The 16,682-nt window shown below is 36.1% G+C and overlaps 1 protein-coding gene and 1 non-coding gene across 6 annotated transcripts in view; both read left to right on the forward strand.

The window, feature by feature from the left end:
* MAGI2 (membrane associated guanylate kinase, WW and PDZ domain containing 2) overlaps window positions 1-16,682 on the forward strand; it is a 1,419,055-nt gene that overhangs the window by 814,318 nt on the left and 588,055 nt on the right. The window lies entirely within an intron of this gene.
* LOC111759138 (U6 spliceosomal RNA) lies at window positions 7,396-7,502 on the forward strand. The gene has a single exon (XR_002793222.2). It is a non-coding gene; the product is annotated as a U6 spliceosomal RNA (small nuclear RNA).

Genomic DNA, 16,682 nt, shown 5'->3' on the forward strand with positions numbered 1-16,682 from the left:
AATAACCTAACTCTAACCTAGTTACCTTGTGTTGTTGGTTATTTCTTTTTCTTTTCTTTTCTTTAAATAACTACTGTGTACTTTGTATTGGAAGCCTAGTTCTGAAGTCTGGGCTTTGTTGAAACCATCGCATGTGAAAATCTTTTTTAACATACTTTGACAATCTGAATCCATCTATGACTTTTGACATCAGAGACATTATGTGTTGGCAGAATAATCTAGCAGCAGGAGAACAGGGAGTTGGAGTTATTACTTTTAAGCAGAAGTCTATAGATGAGGAATATTAATCTGACAGTAATGTAAGAATAGTTTTTAATTAGGGAGTCAGGAAGCCAGGGGACCCTTAAAGAAGCAGCATATTGAACCTGCCTTAAAGTTCAGAGAGTAAAATGGAAAGAATCAAATAAAGTAGAGAGACATGCAATTTTTAAGACTTGACAAGAGACAGCCATAAGGATTAATACTCTAGCTCATAAATGGGTGACTAGAGAAATGGTCAGGCCATTAAAAATAGGGAAATTAGGAAGACCGGCTGATTGCTGCATCCAGGGGAAAAAATGCAAAAACTGGAAAATACCTGTTTATCAAAGTTATAGTTAAAAGATAACTCTATAAAGATGATGCCCAGAAGCTGTAAAAGTAGATGAGATTAATGAAAATGAAAGTTCAGAAGGAGGAAGATGAGAAGGTGAGAAACAAGATTTATTTGACTTAGTATAACCTTGGGTAGATCACTAATGTGTGTCTCATTACTTCTCCTATAAAAAATATAATGAAGATAAACTTTCTTCACAAATACAAATTAAATAATGTATGTGAAAATAATTGGCAAAGTGTAAAGAGTTATTTTTTGGCATTGTTATTTTTTGCCATTGAAAAGAAAAAGGAAGAAGGTGGTCCAGTAATTGAGACAAAGGAGTAATAGCAGTAGAAGACAGTAGTGGACAGTGTCACCGAAGCCAAAGGAGAAGAATCTCAGGAAAGAAGTGTCTCAAAACCATCCAGTATTATGATAAGAAAGTTTTGGTCCCCTCTGAGAGTCCTGCTTCAATAAAGTATTGGAGACAGAAATCAGTTTGCAAAATGAGCAGGTAATTGAAAACAGAAATAGTGGGTATTTTAAAAAGGATATGTCTGCATCTATGTATATGAAAGAGAATTCAGTGGAGGGTGGAAATGAGAGTATACTAACAGATTTAAGTAAGGTTGTCCTGGAGAACTGACCTAGAAAACCACTTTATCCAAGTTCATCCCACATTTGGAGATGGAGTATGCAATTTTACTTAAGTGGGTTAAAAAATGCTGCCAATATCATAACATTTGTGCACATTATTTCTTCATTACTACTTAAACATCTTTCTTTCATTTTACTTTTTTTGTTTGAGATAATTGCCTTTTAAATCCATAATCTTTTGTGTGAATTATTTAATATTTAATTTAATTGAGGTGTTAGCACTCTATTTCCTCTGATATTAGTAATTTTCCTTTTTAAAAATCTTCTGTGAATAGAGTTGATGTTTTCATAAGAAGCACTATAAAATAATGAGTTCAAATGGGTTCAGTGATACCAGCTTTCTTAAAATAACATCGTTTTAAGATATGTCAATATTAACATATTTAAGAGGTATACCTACCAAGAATAAAAAGTTGTTGACTATGCTATTGTTAACTTTATTTTCAATTAATATTTATATTTTGAAATAATTGTAGTTCAAAATAAAGTTGTAAGATATAATATTACTAGATATCATTTATCCTTGACTCAGTTTTCCCCAATGTAAAATTTTTAAAAAGATTGCTTTAATTTTTAAAAATTTTAATGTGGTTATATATACATATATAAAATCATTAAAGTTGCCATTTTAATCATTTTAAGTGTATAAACCAGGGGAATTGATTGCAGTGCTGTGCTACCATCACCACCATCCATTACCAAAACTTTTACATCATGCCAAAGCAAAAACACTGTATCCATTAAGCAATAGCTCCTCTCTTCTCTCTTCTTCTGGCCCCTGGTAACCTCTAATTTACTTTCTGTCTCTATGAATTGGTTTATTATAGATCTTTCATTTACATGGAATCATGCAATGTGTATCTTTTTGTGTCTCGCTTATTTCACTTAGCATAATGTTTTCAAGGTTGATCCTTGTTATCAGAACTTCATTCTGTTTCATAACTAATAATATTCTATTGTATGTATAGATCACATTTTATTAATCCATTCCTCTGCTGATGGACACTTGGTTTGTTTCCACAATTTGGCTATTAACATATAGTGCAGCTATGAATATTGATGTCCAACTATCTGTTTAAGTCCCTGTTTCAATTCTTTTGGGTATATACTTAAGAGTATAATTGCTGAGTCATATAGTAATTCTTTAACTTTCTGAGGAACCACCAAAAGTTTTAATACAGTGACTATACCATTTTACATTCCCATCAGCAATATTCAATGGGTCCAATGTTTCCCCATCTTACCAACACTTATTTTCCAGGATTTTTTTGTTTGTTTTAATAATATCCAGCCTAATATTAGTGTGAAGTTTTATTTCATTTTGATTTTGACTTGCTTATCCCTAATGGCTAATGTGGTCATTTGAAATTATTTTATGAATCCCGAAAAGAGAAATATTATCTTTGTAAACTACAGGAGAGGAATTTTGCCCCAGGATGGACCGTGCCCCTAGGTGACTTTGGATTTAGAGTTGTTCTAAATTGGTTTAAGGGCTTCTGGAATGTTGTGATGGAATGAATGCATTTTGCATATGGAAAGAACATGTCTTTTGGGGACCCAGAAGGCAGGTTGAAATATGTACACCAGGAAAAAAAAAAGTTTGTAATCTTAATCTCACTCCTGTTGGTGTGAACACTTTGTAAATAGGGCCTTTAGAAGAAGATGTTAGTTTTAGTTAATGTGTGGCCCCTGAAACAGGATGAATCCTTAATCCAATTACTGGAGGCTTTATAAAGAGAAAGCCACAGGGAAAAGCCGAAGCAGCAAGTCAATGGAAACTGAAAGAGAAAGGATAACCCATTACCATTTTATGGTAAAATTAAGGAAACTGAGAATTACCATGCAGCCAGAATACTACAAACTTTGGGGAGGAAACAAGCCTCTGAAACCAAGGGACAATAAATCGGCATTGTTTAAGCCAACCCACTGTATGATATTTGTCATAGCAGCCTGAACTAAGACATCTTCCAATCCAAAAATACAGTATGCCACCATTTATTTTGATCTTCTTTATTTCATCAGTGTTTGCAGTTTTCAACATACAAGTCCCGTACATGTTGTTATCAGATTAACACCTAAATATTGAAGTGTTTTTGGACAATCGTAAATGGTATTGTATTTGTAATCTTGTATCCAGTAATACACAGAAATACAGTTTATTTTTGCATGTTGATCTTGTATCTTGAAATTTTGTTGAACTCACTTATTAGTTCTAAAAGGTTTTTTACTTTTTGGGGGGTAGATGTGTTGTGATTTTCTATAGACAATTATTTCATCTGCAAATATGTCTTGCATATTTGAAAGATTTATTTCTTTCCATGCTGTCTATCTTTTTTTTTCTCCCTCCCCTTTTTCTTGCTATATTGAACTGGCCAGAATTTATGTTTCTATGTGGAATAAAAGTGGTGAGAGTTAGCCTTCTTGCATTGTTTCTGATCTTAGGGAAAATATTCAGCCTTTTACTACGTGAAAAAATGTTACCTGTAGGTTTTTTCAAGGTGCTTTTTATTAAGCTGAAATGTTTTCTCTTTATTCTCATTTTCTTACAAGTTTTATTATGAATAGTTGTTGGATTTTGTCAAGTATTTTTGTTGCATTGGTTGATGCATCTTGGTAATGTGATTTTATTTCCATTGCACCCATTATATCAAGCACATAGACAACTATTTACCGAAGACATTCTTTGATTCTTGTGTATAGTACTCTTCAAACCAAAAGTCATGAACGGTATTTTACAAGCCCGGTTCAATCCATGTATGTGCTTTCTTTAGCCAGCAGTATTTTTAAAAACCTTCAAATTAATTTCTAGCATTATAAATGTGAATATTTCTTAGGTAGAAAGCCTTTAATTTATAGCTTATAATACCACACCCAGGTTCCACTTAAAATTAATCAATTGTATCTGAGCTGCCACTGTTATTGTAACATGCTAAAGTAATTGGGTTTTAGATGCTATCACCATCAGACCCAATTCTTATACTTTGCCTAGTTCCCTTTTTTTTTGTTACAAGCCTATCCACTTTAGATAGTTGAAGCTCCTGAATAGCCCCTACTAAGAAAGGAAGTATTTCCTCATAGTTAGCAATACTCAAACTTCATTTTTGTCTCAATGTCACACATCAATAAGTGTTACCAGATAAAATAGAGGATGCAGTTAAATTTGAATTTCAAGTTAACATGGAATAAATTTTTAGTACATATATATTCCCAATATTGCATTGGACATACATCTCTAAAAAATATTCATTATTCATCTGAAATTCAAATTCAAAGTTAACTGGGCATACTGTCTTAAAATATTTGCTAAATCTGCCAACCCAATATCAATGAGCAAGGTAAATTGGATTACTTCTCTGCTTCTCCTCAGGGACTACAGGAATAAATGAAGTTACCTTGTGACAGTTATTCCCTAGTGTCACAAAAGAGATTTGGAAATGCCCCTTCTTTGGAAGGTTTCTTAAATTCTTGCCAAGGGCCTTTGTTGGAAAGTTGGTTGTCTCTTCTAATCATAATATGTACAGGAAACTGGTGAGTTGCTTTACATACTTAATCTCAACAATACTCAATGAGAAATTTCATTATACCCATTTTAACCAAGAAGAAACCAAGGCTTAGCATGCATGTAATTTGCCCAAGGCCACACAGGAAGAGACGGAGTCTGGAATTAATCACAAGTCTATGAGATACAAAAACCTTTTTTTTTTAAAAAATGACTCTAGTGTAACAGACTGCCTCTTCTGCGCCTTTGCAATTTGTTCTGTTGTGTAATTTAAGATGGGGAATCCCCACCTTGTTTTTCTCAAGGTGTTTACCAATTTCCCCAAAACCGTTCCTTCTCTAATTCATATCTCATTCTTTGGTTTGCGATGCTTTCTTTATTATAGTAAAGTTCCAGTACATATTAGAATCTGAGTGTGGAGGAAGGCACATGTGACCTGCCCATTGCCTTCTCCATGATGCTGCCCTGCAGGATATAAAAGACATTTCCTGTTTGTTTCAAAAGTATTTGTATTGTGAAGAGTGAGGTTTTCTAGAAGGCTGAGTTCTAAGTAGGAGGATAAAAGGAAGGCAGGCTTAAGCTTTGCCCGCTTTCCTTTGGGCAGGGGTTTCCTCTCCATCCTGAGGTAAATCATGCCATAGGTTACCAGTTCAGCTCCACTGCCTTTATATTGACATGAGATACTCTCCAGATTTTGACAATAGGTTTTCTGTCCCTTGTTTTTGGTAATGCTGTGAGATTACTTTTCAACTTTTCTGCTGGAAAGGGCATTTTTATAGGTGTGGCTATGAAGCTGGCTAATAAGATGAGAATCAATAGATGGATCAGGAACTTGGCAAGAAGTCCACGTGGACATCAAAAATGCCAAGATGGCTGCTGGAAGACCCCGGCGCACAAGATTCTGCCTTTCAAACAAGATTTTCTCCGGAAGCCAGGAGAAGCACCAGATATTCCCCAAGGACTTTATCACTGGGCCTTCCTGGGGGATTGACGGGTGGTATAATCAATCAAAACAGCAAACAGCTGGAACTCCTCCCCTGCCATTAGCAAAGGGGCAGAATAGTTAATGGTTCAAAAAGCAGACACAAGGCATAAACACTCTCTCCCCTTTGGATACCGATTCTGGCCACCTTCTCCCCCCATTGGATCAACACCCAAGTAAAAACCTGGGCATTTATAATCTAAAATGGGAAACTTTCCGTCTGTAAATCAGCCTTTTTTATCACTTTTCAGACCCTTCCTCTCTTCCTGAGGCCTAAAATCTGTTATTTTCTCTCATTTCTCTTCCCTCCCTACCTTAATAAATTACTGGCCTAACTCACCCAACATGTCCTTGAAATTCATTTCTACAACATAATCAATAACCTAGACAAAATCTGGTAACAGCTAGAGCAGGGGTTCTTAACTTTTTTGGTTCCATACACCCCTTTGCCAATCCAGTGAAAACCACAGACCCCTCACTAAGTCCGCAGTGTAGGGAGTATTATTTAATAAATATATCACACCCACACCAACGCATCCCCACCAGCACAATGTTTTTTTGAGTTTCAGTTCAAGCTCATGGACCCCTTGCTGAGAACCCCTAGGCAGAGGCTGTGTCTGGAGCGGTTGAACCAGACATATTTGAAACCACAAGTCCTGAGTTTGTTATTTAAAATAACTTTTTACATTATGTTTTACATCATGTATGTATTGCATTTTGTGGAACCCTGTGCAAAACAGAAAGAAATGAGTTGTGGAATAATAAATACGAATAATATCAAAACCAAAATCCGTACCCTCATTCTAATTGTGGCACAAAATAAATATGTAAAATTACATACAAATAATTTCAAAGCAAAGCAGTAATCAGTGCACAATCAGATTTTCCTAAAATGTGTTAACTGGAACCAGTGCTATGGAATAGGAGCATATGTTACAAGGGGGAAAAGGAGTACCATGCTAAAACAGATGTGGGAAATACATTGGTATAAATTTAAATAAGTGGTTTTTTTTTTTTTGGCTATAAAATTTTTCAAAACTTTGAATTTACAAATTTATACTGTGTCTTTTCAAAAAAGAGTGCATTCCCCAAAATTATTTGATATGTAATGCATAGAGCATTGTATGGGACCAGGCTTATTCAAGACTCATATTGGGAGGTACTGATATTACCTGCTTATTTGACAATTATTTGTATATTGTTTACTATATGCCATTCTAGGTGCTTTACAAATATCCTATTTAATCCTCATAACAATACTATGTATAAGGTAATATGTTGTCACAATTTTAGAGAGGAGGAAACTGAAGCAGAGAGAGAATAAATAACTCTTTCAAGGTCACGCAGCTAGTAAGTGACAGAGCCAGGGTTAATACTCAGGTAGCATAGCTTGAGAGTTCATGCTCTTACCTCTATGCTATATGCAAAGTACTATCAACCCTAATGCTAGGGAATTAGGATAATTTGGGGTAAACTTTCTGCTTAACCAATCAGTTCTTCTAGTTTCAACCCTGATGCTAAATCTATTAGTTTACCTTCCCAGAGGAACAGTCATCATAATTGTCTGGGTATGCTTGCAATGTTCATTGTCTAGTATGCCCACAATTTATTTTATAACTATTCATTGAACATGCCCTGTGTTTAATGCTGGGTCCAAGGATGAATCAAAAGAAATTTTGAGTGCCTACTTTGGCAGCACATCTACTAAAATTGGAACGATACAGAGAGGATTAACATGGCCCCCGTGCAAGGATGACATGCAAATTCATGAAGCGGTCCATATTTTTAAGCCAAAAAAAAAGAGAAACTTTTGACCTTAAAGAATTAAGAGTCTAGTGAGGAGGAACAGGAGACATGGGAAGATTTAGATATTGAGCTGAATTGAACATTCTGTATCCTGGACGATTCTTTATTGAATAAGTTTCCATCTTGTTCTTTGCCACCTAAAAGTCAAATTCTATGGAAACCAAAAGCAAGTTAATTGAAAGTTTCAGTGAATGAAAGATTACCATAGCACCTATTAAATACATAGCAAAAACAGCACTCATTAAGACTGGAGCAGAATTCATGACAGGTATTTGAAGAGTTTAAAGGAGTTGAAGGATATGGGGAGAATAAAAGGTGGTGAAAATTAGAGGAATGGGGATTTTCAGTAATGTGAGAAGAAAGCATGTTGTTTAGTTTGATTTTGCAATAGATCCAAGTTAAGAAATCAGTTGAGACTGGAGAACACTAAGGAAAAATTGTATGTGGAGGGTCTTAGAGGCTAACTGGAGATCTCTATATTTGTTTGCCTGTTTCCCTCAGTGTTTTAGAACAGGAAACTTCCCTACTGGAACAAGGGCTGGCTCCTACGACTGACTGGTTAGTGTTTGTTTACTTGCTTGTTTGATGAATGAGAAACAGTCTTCCTAATGACAACTCAACTCAAGAGTTTGTAGTAAGAGCTGTACTAACTATGAAATAAAATGAGCTTTTCTAAATCTTCTTTGTATAAAGAGGTGTGTTTATGGAGAAATTACGTACAGCATATAGTTCTAATGTTTAAGGTGGTCCTTACATGGCAAAAATCTTTGTAAAGTAGTGGTTAGGTTAGGTCTGGTACTGTTTCAGTCCCTTTTTTCCCTTCTTTTAGATTCTGAACTCTTCTCTCCTTTGTTATTCTCCTCTATGTTTACATTTCAGAGCAGGGAATGGTTGCAAGAGACTTATGATACGTTCCATATACAATTATCATTTTTAGTAGGATCTTCATACTCAAAATACACTGAAAAATTATAATCTTACTTTGAATTTGGGTACTTAAGGATGACTCAATGTCTCTGGTCATCGTTTTATCCTAATTAAGTACAAAAATGTAGATATAGCTTGAACATTATTTGTTCTAACTCTAGGAGAGAAACCTGCAACTCTTTTGTACCTGTAATTAGTTTTAAAATCAGATTAATGGGAGTTAAGTTTCTTGGCTGAGTCTCTGAAAATCCTTACATATTTATACTTTCCCTACTTCTTAAATGTTGACTGTAAAAACAGTGTGTGTATTATTAAGCATTCTGTTTGGAGATTCCAGTTATATAGCTATGGATGATTGCTTGCACACATGCCCATGTCTTCAGTAGGTTAATAACAAAGTTTCATTTTTTCGATGTTGCATTTCAACAAAAAATGTCAAAAGATAAAAGAACCCAGACTTCTGGGTGACTTCAAAATCAATGGTTCTAAAGTGTTTCACAAATAGTGTGTTATAACTGAAGTCATCTTTGGCCATACTTTAAAACTGAGGTTCTTAACAAGAGGTCCATGAGCTTGGACTGAAATTCAAAGAAAACATTATTCTTGTGGGGACATGTTGGTACAGGTGTGAATATTAATTAAATAATACACAGTATAGTGTGGACTTAGTAAGTGGACCATGATTTTCACCTGCCTGGAAAGGAGGTCTGGGGAAAAAAAAGGTTAACCCCTGCTTTAAAATGACTCAGTACACACAGACCATATTTTAATAAAAAAGGAGTTAAAAACAAAGCACATAGAGGTTCTACAGGTGGCCAACATGAAACAAGAGGAATAACAAATATTCAATGACTTAAGATAATATAGGCACTCGAGGATTTAATTTAACTACAAAAAGAAAAACCTATTTTGTTTCAATTATCTAAGTGATCCAAGTGCAAAAGCAGAAACTTTATATGTGCATATGTATCTGTGTTTATTATTGTTGTTTATATGTTGTTATTGAATTATCTGGAAATGGCTTAAAGTAAAGTGTCCAAGAAAAGTCTGAAAGATCTGTATTACCTCTATATAGTATGACTACTGGATCAAAATGACTTCACAGCCTCATAGTAGAGCTGTTCTCAGGATATAGAATGATTGATTTGAAGTAATATGTTGTGAGAGATACTACTAAGCATCTTAAAGGATGACAGAGCGCTTTTCAAGTTTTATGAAATTTGATGAAGCTCCCTGTCAAGGACTGCTAAAAGCCTACTCAGAAGAGCTCCCTAAATCACCACTGAAAATGCATCTGTTTCTTGATTGTTTTTGAATGGCTGCTTGGCAATGTGAGGTGGCACTATCTGTCTGGGTACAAATATAAAAATGACTATGTGTGTGTGTGTATTGTGCTTGCTAGCCAGACATCACTGTGTCACCTCAAACAGAATAGTATTAGAGCTTAATAGGATTTAATTTTATTTTCACATAACCTAGATTGGTTATATTGTTTTATTGTGTTTGGAATGATTAATAGCCACCACCATGTTTAGTGAAGGGAGGACAAAGACTATTGCTGAATACCATCATTGACTTGTGTTTCAAATTAGTTAAGATGGATTTTAAATTTGGGTCCAGGTAAAGGTCAGGTGTGACATGATGGGAAACTAAGGTCATAATGTACAAGAAAAGATAGTTTGTTGCTCACAGGTCCCAGAGAAAGAGGGATGCCACAGGGGTTCATGGGAAGTGTGATCAGCTCAGGTGGCACAGTCAGCAGGTGGGGAGCACACAGAGCAAGACGGACCCGTGGGCTTGTGCCTTTGTTGTGGTCCAGGGGGAAGGTTAGGAGGTTTCCTGTGGGGGTCAAGGATTGTTTACTTTAAAGCCAATGCACAGGAAAAGGGAAAGGAACTGGGGGTCCGAGGGCAGCAGGGATGGTTAGCTTATCACTTGGACCAGTCGTGGGTTCTGGGTGGGGTGTGTGGGTGGTGGCTGCAGGTGTGTGTTTGGACTTTGGGGAGTCCAGGTCCCAGGAATAGAAAATTGTTTGCAAACTAGGCTAAAGGTCAGTGTTGAGGCAAGTGGCTTAGCCAAAGTAAGATGCATGCCGAGGCAGCACACAAAAAATTTCGATAGTTAAGACAATTTGGAATGCTATGGCTGCTTTTGCCTTCTTCACCCCTGTTCTTGTCTTTCTTCCCACCATCCGCTCCCTCACCCCCTTCCCCCCTGCCCCCCTCCTGGAACACCACACAAGTAAAACCTGGGCATCTGTAATCTATAATGAGGAATTGTAGTCTGTAAATCAGCCCTCTTTATCTCTTTTCAGCCCCTTCCTCTCTACCTGGAACCCTTTAATCTGTTATTTCCTCCCATTTTTCTTCTCTCCATTCCTTAATAAATTACTGGCCTAATTTATTAAAAACAGAAAACCTATTATGCCTGGTTTCAGTTCTTTGGATTCCAGTTCTTCTTTGCCTGCTTCCATGGCAATGACTCGGGGGACCCTTGCTTTCGGGGACCACACCACACGAGATTTTGCTCCCCAATTCCCTGTCCAACCCAATCCGGAGCCCCAGGTGACTCTCTGCCTCTCCCCTGAAAAGTCAGCTCAGGTAGTAGGAGCCTTGGGCATGCTCATTATTGAGTTAATAAGCCCTTAAACGTGGAGAGCTGTCTCGTTTCTAGTACGCACTCAGGAACTCTCATGCAGTAGTAGTAGTGGTGACAGTTGTTGACAGAAAGCCAGACATCCAAAGCAATAAAGATGGATACAGGGCATACAGAGGACGGAAATTTAACCCCCACTGAGCTACCTGCTACTTGCCAGGCTAAAGCTTTGCTACTCAAAGTATGTTCCACAGACCAGCAGTATATGCATCTCTAGGAGTTGGTTAGAAATATACAGTCTCAGGCCCTACCTCAGGCTTACTCATCAGGAATTTTATTTTAACAAGATTTCTATGAGATTCATATGCACAGTAAAATGTGAGAAGCATTGGTGTAAAGCATTTAAAAGTATTTTCTCAGTAAATATGCACAGCACTTTGAAGTGGTTGACATTACTATTCCCATTTTACAAACCAGGACTGTTAGGATGAGAGGGGTTACGACGACTTCATGCCTTTAACAGCAGTCATGACCAGCCCAAAACACAGGGCTTTGTTAACCTAGAGATAATTTGACAGCTGGGTAGCTACCAACTGCTGTGAAGAAAACAAATTTTGTTTTAGTCAGTAACCCCCATAGCCAGGTGTAGTAACAAAAAAGATAGTGTTAATAGTGATGACCAGGCCAGGACACAGGGCTTTATTAAACTGAGATAATTTGATAGTCGGGTAGCTAAAAACTGCAGTGGGGGGTGCGGGGGGGGAATCATCAATTACTCTCATATGCAAGTGTAGTCAAAAGGAAAATAGTTTCATTATTTCAGTAACACCTCTATTTTGAACCAAAATGATATTTACTTCTTAATCTCCCACCCAAAATATTCATGAGATCTGAACATATTTTAGCTGCTATCTCCACAAGCCAAACACAGCCTCAGACTTTAAAATTTTGCATGATTGTAGATGACCCAAAAAGGTGCAAATGAATCCAAAATCAGTTCCAAAACTGGAAATATAAAAGAAATGTTACCTTTGGTAACATGTTGAATTAGGGCATAATCTTCTAAGATGTAAATACTATTCCCATGTTTAAGTCATCAAGTTTGTTTAAAATAGTATATAAAATACAAATGTTTTAAAAAGTGTCATTACTTTCTGATCTTAAGAGAAAGGGTCCCACATGTCATTTTCCTAAGAAAAAGGACCAAGCATGAAACAGTGGAGATTAATGTTTCTTTTAACAAGTCATTGTGGGAAATAAAACAAGTGCCACTACCTAACAGACACGAAGTTTAACAAATACTCAAGATCAACAAATGGCAACCAGTCAGAATGTTCCATCTGAAGGAAAGTAATCACCACACTTGGGGTTGACCTGACGGTCTATTGTGTAGAAGGTCAAAATGAGTAAGAGTATGAGCTCGTAAAACTCTTAAAACCATGGGACTGGTAATCCAAGGTGAAAATTCTAGTAGACCTAAAGTATCTTAGATTGGCATGAACACACATTGCAGATTGGAAGGGGCAAGCAGCATGATTCTTGGAACCAAAATAAACGTCACTGTCTCCTCTAATGATAAACCCAAACTACAGATTATATCCCGAGATCGGTGACTGTCAATCCTGATAGTACATTAAAACCACCTAGGAAGTTTTTTCAACAATAGCAATCCCCAGGCACTAAATCCCAAATTCTGATTTAATTAATTTGAGATGGGAGCTTTGATTTTAAAATCTTCCCAGGTGTTTCTAATACCCAGCCAGCTTTGAAAACCCTATTTTCTATGATGCTAAGTGAAAAGTGTTGGATATGATTGTGAAGAAAATCATGAGGCTCTACCACATTTCATGTTATAGCTGTTGAGTCTTTGAAAGTAAAGGCTAAGAAAAAGACATAGGGAAGCAGACTTGGCCCAATGGTTAGAGCATCCGTCTACCACATGGGAGGTCTGTGGTTCAAACCCCGGGCCTCCTTGACCAGTGTGGAGCTGGCCCATGTGCAGTGCTAATACACGCAAGCAGTGCCGTGCCACGCAGGAGTGTCCCCCGCGTAGGGGAGCCCCACGCTCAAGGAGTGCGTCCTGTAAGGAGAGCTGCCCAGCGTGAAAGAAAGTTCAGCCTGCTCAGGAAGGGTGCCGCACACACCGAGAGCTGACACAACAAGATGATGCAACAAAAAGAAATACAGATTCCCAAGCCTCTGACAACAACAGAAGCGAATAAAGAAGAACACGCAGCAAATAGACACAGAGAACAGACAACTGGGGCAGGGGAAGGGGAGAGAAATAAATAAATAAATAAATCTTTAAAAAAAAAAAAAAAGGGAAAAGACATAGCATTCTAATCATAGCTATACCCAGGCGTCTTCATTTCCTACTCTGGTGTATGGAGCATTTTCAATCAGCAGTTGAAGTTCATGAGGAAGACATGGTTTTGTTTTCAGTTTTTTTACTATCACAAGAATGCTAGAGTGAACGTCCTTGTATATACATATTGGGATCCACAAGAGTGTTTACAGGATAAATTCCTATAAGTAGAATTTTTTGGTCAAAATGTTTATACATTTCAAGAATTTTGTCCATTTCATCCAAGTCATTGAACTTATTGGCATAAAGTTGTTTATAATATTCCCTCAATATCCTTTTAATATCTGTAGAATCTGTAATGATATCACTTCTTTTCATTGCTGATATTGGTAATTTGTGCCTTCTCTCTTCTCTTTGATATCAGTCTGGCTAAAGGTTTATTGCTTTTATTGATCTCAAAGAACCAGCTGTTGGTCTCATTGTTTCTAAGAATTTTGTTCATTGATCTCTGATTTTACTATTCTCTTTTTTTCTTCTTACTTTGGGTTTAATTTGCTCTTCTTCTTCTAGTTTCCAAGGTAATTGATTTGAGACCATTCTTATTTTCTAATATAAGTATTTGGGGCTATAAATTTCTTTCTAATTTTTGGTTTATCTAGCTCCCACAAATTTTGATATGCTGTGTGTTGATTTTTACTTAGTTCAATATACTTTCTAATTTCCTTTTTAATTTTTTTCCAACCACTGGCTATTTGGAACTATGTTATTTAGTTTCCAAATATTTAGGGCTTCTCCAAATATCTTTCTGTTAATTGACTAATTTTATTTAGGCCAGAAACCATAATTTTAATGATCTGAATCATTTTTAATTTATTGAAACTTGTTTTATGGCCCAGTATATGGTCTGTCTTGGTAAGTGTACCCTGTGCATGTAGAAAGAACATATACTGTGCTCCTATTAGTTGGAGTGTTCTATAAATGTCACTTAGGTTAAGTTGGTATTTAGTGTTGTTCAGGTCTCCTGTATCTTTACTGATTTTTCCCTCTACTTGTTCCATCAATTATTGAGAAAGAAAGTTTGAAATCTCTGATTATAATTGTGGATTTGCCATTTTCTCTTGGTATTTTATCAGTTTTTCCTTCATATACTTTGATATTCTGTTATTAGGTACATAAACACTTAGGATTATGTACTCTTCATGAATTTACTCTTTATCACTTTGAAATGACCCTCTTTATCTCTGTTCATATTATTTGCTCTGAAATCTACTTCTCCTGATGTTAATTACAGTTTTCCAGCTTTTGTCTGATTATAGTTAACATGATATAATTTTTTCTATTCTTTTATTCTTAACTTACTTGTATTGTGTGTTTCTTATAGGTAGCATATATTCAGATCTTTTAAAATCTAATCCAATGATATTTGCATTTTAAATGTTTTTGTTTTGTTTTGCTTTGTTTAGCAGTTGCTTTAGTCTTTATCTTATACATCTTTATCTTTTTGAAGTCTATCATTAAGTGATATACCATTTCACATATAGTATAAGAAACTTCTAATGGTATATTTCCATCCCCTCCCCCAGCCTTTGTACTATTGTTGTCATGCATTTTAATTTGCTCTCTGTTATATATGCCATTATACATAAGCATTATTTTGCTTTAAACTATCTCTTATATTTTCAAGGTATTAAAATATATTTTATATTTACCATATTTACCTTGTTAAGTGTTATTTTGAAGTTATTATTAGGTAGCTATGGTTATCTGTGCTTAATATCTTGAAGTCTTAATATGCTTAATATCTTGAAGTCTCCTTGATTATAGAATTTTTTTTAAGATTTATTTATTTATTTCTTCCCCCTCATTGTTTTTTTGCTTACTCTCTGCTTTCTGTGTCCATTCACTGTGTGTTCTTGTGTCTGCTTATCTTCTCTTTAGGTGACACCAGGAACCAATCCTGGGACCTTCCAGAGTGGGAGAGAGGCACTCAATTTCTTGCACCACCTCAGCTCCCCGGTCTGCAGCATCCCTTATTGTTTCTCCTGTGTCTCTTTTTGTTGCTTCATCTTGCTATGCCAGGTCTCCACATGGGCCAGCGCTCCTGAGCAGGCCAGCACTCCACTTGGGTCAGCTTGCCTTCACCAGGAGGCCCTGGGAATTGAACCCTGGACCTCCTATATGGTAGACAGGAGACCAGTCACTTGAGCCACATTCGCTTCCCTAGAATTTTTTGTGTGTGGTCTTTCTAACTGCCAGTATAGTTACCAAATAAATATTTGTTGGCATTTCTAGAAGTCACATTTCTATAATGGGCTTGTAAAAGGTACATATGATCTTGATAACTAAATGTTCATCCAATTCTTGATATTTTAAAATTTCTATGTATTGAGGAAATAACTACTGTTTCTTCTATTCAGGTTTCTATTATTTTTCTTTAAACATGTATGTGCCTTCCCAATTCAACAAGTTTGCCCTTTCCTTTCTAATGCTCTCTCTCTTTTGTGCTCCCCAACTACTCTCTTAGAGTAGTTTTTAATCATCTTTCTGGATGTCCCTATTCTATCCCAGCAACAGCTTAGAGAATGTCTAACTTCCTTCTACTTCTCCATAGAATATCTGGTTCCTACTTTCATTATTCTCCCTTGGCAGAACACATGATCTAAACATGGCATATGGTTGCTCTCTGCCCCTACTACCTCTCCTCCCACCTTGTTGCTCTCATCCAGTTTCCAACAACAAAAATCTGTCTAAGAATAGTTTGAGTGTATGGTTGTAGTACCCTGTGACTTAGAAGCCTGGTCTCTGTAGCCTTATTGCCCAAATTAGAATTCTGACTCTGCCACTTACCAGTTCTGTGACTTGGACAGTTTACTCAAGATGTAAAATGGGGAGAATGCTGCCCACCTTATAGAGTTGTTAAGAGAAATACAAGAGAAAATGCATGTGATGTGGTAGTGAGTGCCTCACACAAGGTTAGAGCTCAATAAATAGCAATGCTTATTATTAATATTATTTTACACAAAGAAACTCATAGAATTCCTTTGCTGGATTCATGTGTCATGTTTTTTTCTTGTAGAAACATATTCATTCTGAAACATTCCATAAATATTGGAGAAAATGATAAATTTGTAAAAAAAATTAAAGTTTTACAAATATATAATACATAATTTAGCAGATTATTTCTGCAGGAAAGAGCCTCGCTAAGTCACTTTCAATATTTAGCTTGATTACAATGCAGGATCAACATATTGAATTGTCTAATCTAAAATAAATGTCTATTTTTCACTTGATTTTCACAATTATGCTCCATTTTACTGAGATATATTACTAAACT

This window comes from Dasypus novemcinctus, chromosome 5 (genome assembly GCF_030445035.2).
Source record: "Dasypus novemcinctus isolate mDasNov1 chromosome 5, mDasNov1.1.hap2, whole genome shotgun sequence".
In the NCBI taxonomy this organism is placed as follows: Eukaryota; Metazoa; Chordata; class Mammalia; order Cingulata; family Dasypodidae; genus Dasypus; species Dasypus novemcinctus.